This window comes from Oryctolagus cuniculus, chromosome 8, assembly GCF_964237555.1.
Source record: "Oryctolagus cuniculus chromosome 8, mOryCun1.1, whole genome shotgun sequence".
Classification (NCBI taxonomy): domain Eukaryota; kingdom Metazoa; phylum Chordata; class Mammalia; order Lagomorpha; family Leporidae; genus Oryctolagus; species Oryctolagus cuniculus.
The window spans coordinates 58,766,833-58,771,400 of record NC_091439.1 but is presented as its reverse complement, the minus strand read 5'-3'; the positions used below and the strand labels follow the sequence as shown (position 1 = coordinate 58,771,400).

Genomic DNA, 4,568 nt, shown 5'->3' with positions numbered 1-4,568 from the left:
CTGCTCTACTACTGACTACCTATATGAAATGGAGAAATTTTATATTTTCCCTTAGACTTAGTTTCCTCTCCTGTGAAACAGCATCCATAAATCTTTATAGTGCTAAACCATATGATGCATATAAGTTAAATTACATACTGTATGTTAAAACAGGCAGCATATGACTTGGCCCACAGAAAGTACTTAAGAATACTCAACATGTCCCAAATGAAAATAATTATATTTTGCTCAAACCCATTCCTCCTCTTTTGTTCTCTAGCCTGATGAGTAGTGCCCTGGAAGCCAGGCATGTTTGTACTTTCTCTCGTGCTAACTCATCCAACCTGTGAAGCCATATGGTTGAGACTTCCTTTTAAACATCTGTCAAATGTGCTCACCCCTTTCTGCGGTGTCATCACCGCTGTCTTGCTTAAGGTGCTCTTGATCGCTCTCTTGGACATAATGAAGTAATTTCTGAAATGGCCTTTCAACTTTCCAGAGTCAAATATGATCACGCACACAAGTCTTCACAGGTTCCTATCTGCAGTGTAAAAGCCAAACTGCTGAAGCATACATACTACCTTGCTGCCCACCACAGTGCTCTGTGACAGGTGACGCACTGGGAAAAGCCCAGTCCTTGTTCCTCTTCCATGTGGTCATCATGTGCCTCCTCACATACATACTCGAGGCATGATTTCCAGTTGGAATGCCCCCATGCCCATCTCACCTTGAACCCTTATCTGGCTGGTAAATACTAAGTCATCTTTGAAGAATCAAAAAATATTTATGCCATAAAGATGGACATATAAATATTTGAGATATAACTGAGAGTTCATAAAGAAATCCTTACATTTTAGGTCAAATTTTTTTATCAAGGATGCTATTGATCATAAAGATAGGATTTCAAAGGGATCACATAAATAAGACCAGTGTCTGCTAATAGTAATTGATAGAATTAAAAAGGAGAGAACCATCCAACATGCGAAGCAGGATACACAGCAGATTCATAGAATGGCAAATGCCCTAAATAGTACTCTGGCCTCAGAATCGGCCCTTAAGGCATTCAGATCTGGCTAAAAAGCCCCTGAGAGTTTCTCAGGCATGGAAAGCCAAGACACTGTGGCAAAAAAATGACCTAAGTGAAAGATCTCTGTGAGTGAGATCCCAGCGGAAAGAATGGACCAATTAAGAAAGAGATACCTTTCTCTGAAGGGAGGAGAGAACTTCCACTTTGATTATGGCCTTGTCTAAATAAAGTTGGAGTTTGTGAACTCAAGAGGCTTCCATAGCCTTGGCAGCTCATGACAAGAGCCTCGGGTGATTAGTGAAGTCATAAATAATAGTGTCAATTGTTAAATCAACAATAAGAGTCACTGTGCACTTGCTCACCATGTAGGATCTCTGCCCTTAATGTGTTGTACTATGTGAATTAATGGTAAAACTGGTCTTCAAACCATACTTTATACTTTGTGTGTCTGTGTGAGTTTAAACTATTGAAATCTTTACTTAATACAGAGTTGATCTTCTGTATATAAAGATAATTAAAAATGAATCTTAATGAAGAATGGGACGGGAGAGGAAGTAGGAGATGGGATGGTTTGTAGGTGGGAAGGTGGTTATGCGGGGAAAAACCATTATAATCCAAAAGTTGTACTTTCAAAATTCATGTTTATTAAATGAAAGTTTAAAAAAAGGAGGCTGAGACAAGTCGATGGGGAAAGTATAGTCTTTAAAAAAATACGTGCTGAGGCCGGCTCCGCGGCTCACTAGGCTAATCCTCCGCCTTGCGGTGCCGGCACACTGGGTTCTAGTCCCGGTCGGGGCGCCGGATTCTGTCCCGGTTGCCCCTCTTCCAGGCCAGCTCTCTGCTGTGGCCAGGGAGTGCAGTGGAGGATGGCCCAAGTGCTTGGGCCCTGCACCCCATGGGAGACCAGGATAAGTACCTGGCTCCTGCCATTGGATCAGTGCGGTGCGCCGGCCGCAGTGCGCCGGCCGTGGGGTCCATTGGAGGGTGAGCCAAAGGAAGACCTTTCTCTCTGTCTCTCTCTCTCACTGTCCACTCTGCCTGTCAATAAATAAATAAATAAATAAATAAAAATATGTGCTGAGACAACTGGCTCACTCCATGAAGAAAACAAAATTATCTCTTAACTCACAGTCTATAAACAATTAACTGGAAGTGGATCATGGACTTAAACAAGAGAGCTGAAACTATACAGCTCATAGGAAAGCAGGGTAAATCTGTACGACTTTGGCTTAGGCAGTGATTTTTTAATACAATACCCAAAACCATAAGAGATAAGGCAAAACAGATAAATTGGACCTTATATGAAATAAACCAATTTTTGCTTCAAAGGACATTATTAAGAAAGAGAAAAGAATGGAAGCCCATGGCCCCGGGCTTGGCGCAGCTAACATTGCAACTGAGGGCTCTCCAGGAGGACCAGGTGAATATCACCCTGGAGAAGGCGGTGCCCACCCAGCAGCAGTGGGCCCAGACCACACCGGTGGTACTGAAGGCTGGGAACTCGCGGGGCCCTGCTCTACAGGAGAGGCTCAGGATGCCATGGGTTGCTCCTCGTAAGGATCTCCCTATAAATGCTGAGCAGGTCTCTGTTCCTCCTTGGAAAGCTAACAGTAAATGGCCTGCATTCACCACTCATGTGGATGAAGCAGAAGAGCCCCCCAAGAAGCCCACTGAATGTAAAAATGCCAAGCCTGAAGCTGTCCTGGCTTCTCATTCAGTTATTACTTTACCAGGACAAAGGAACCCACTGGCACCTCTTGATTATCCAATGGATGGAGGCTTTGAGTCACCACATACACTGGATGTGTCAATTGTCTTAGAAGATGAAAAGTCGGTGAGTGTTAATGGAGTCCCGGACTACCATGAGTAGGGAAATGGAGGTTAAACGCAAAGCTAAAGTGGGTTTACAACCTGACTTCACTAACAGGATGAGGGTTGTCCTTGTGGACCAGTTAGTTGAGGTAGGAGAGGAACATAAACTACAGAATGACTCTGCATTTGGCAGTGAATGGCATCGATAGGTTCCTTTCTTTAACATCCGTGTTGAGAGGAAAGCTTCAGCTTGTGGGCACTGCTGCTATGCTGCTAGCCGCAAATTCTGTAGAAGTATACCCACCAGACATGGCGGAGTTTGTGTACATTATAGTTGATACCTCTATCAAGAAACAAGTTCTGAGAATGGAGCATCTAGTTTTGAAAGTCCTTGCTTTTGACTTAGCTTCACCAATAGTACCGTTTCTTACCCAATACTTTCTGCATCAGCAGCCTAAAAACTGCAAAGTTGAAAGTTTAGCAATGTTTTTGGGAGAATTAAGTTTGATAGATATCGACCCATGTTGTGAAATGAGAAGACCATGCCAAGATGGCCGCTGGCAAACCATCATCAGTTACTCAGGAATGGCTTTGGAACCCACCTGGCAACGGAGCCTACCTGGCAACAGGCAGTGATTGGTTAGGGCATAAACCACCCCTTGACTGGATTTCCTGCCTTGGCTACATAAGCTGCTGTACCAACTGAAATAAATGAGCCTGCGGGCTGCTGGCCTCTGGCCTGCTTTCACCCGACTCCTGGTGTCTGTGTGGTGACTCCGTGCCTCTTGCCCCCACTGGGCTCCTTCTCTCACAACAAATCCACAGCAACATCTGGGGCCCAACAGACCGATACCTGTATTATCTGCCATCAGCTGTTGCTGGTGAAGCCTATCATTTAACACTCTACACAATCATGGGACAAAGCCAGCCAGCGGTTCTGTGCCAGCTGGAAGCCATGGCTTGCAATGCCGGCATCCCATATGGTTGCCAGTTTGGGTCCAGGCTGCTCCACTTCTGATTCAGCTCTTTACTATCACTTGGGAAAGCAGCAGAAGATAGCCCAGGTCCTTGGGCCCCTGCACCCACTTGGGAGAACCAGAAGAAGCTGCTGGCTGGTGGCTTCAGATTGGCACATCTCCAGATATTGCGGCCAATGGGGAGTGAACCAGCGGATGGAAGACCTCTCTCTCTCTCTCTCTCTTTCTGCCTCTCCTTTCTCTTTTTAACTCTAACTTTCAAATAAATAAATAAATCTTAAAAAATGACTTATCTGAAGGCCCTTTTGAGAAGGATTCTGAGATTGCGTCAAAGCTCATTGAGGACAAGCTCTGAGGTCAGGCTTGGATGTCTGCAATGGACATGGTGAAAAGAGAGCAGAGGTCTACTAAACATTTCTTCATTTTTCAGCTTTACATGTATGTATTAGCTCTTCTATATCCTGTGGAGTCAGCTGAGCCTTATATATTAAGTGAGGGAAAGAGTTGGAGTGTAGTGGAGATGAGAGAAACTTTGCATTTTTAAAAATATTTATTTATTTATTTGAAAGAGTTACACAGAGAGAGAAGGAGAGGCAGAGAGAGAGAGAGAGAGAGAGAGAGGTCTTCCATTTGCTGGTTCACTCTGGGTCTCCCACATGGATGCAGGGGCCCAAGGACTTGGGCCCTTGTACCCTGCCTTCCCAGACCATAGCAGAGAGCTGGATCAGAAATGGAGCAGCTGGGTCTCGAACCGGTTCCCATATGGAATGCCA

The 4,568-nt window shown here is 44.8% G+C and overlaps 1 pseudogene; it reads left to right on the top strand.

Annotated features, from left to right (window-relative positions):
• Positions 1–2,369: 2,369 nt before the first annotated feature.
• LOC100341369 (cyclin-A2 pseudogene) lies at positions 2,370–3,836 on the top strand (annotated as a pseudogene).
• Positions 3,837–4,568: the final 732 nt, after the last annotated feature.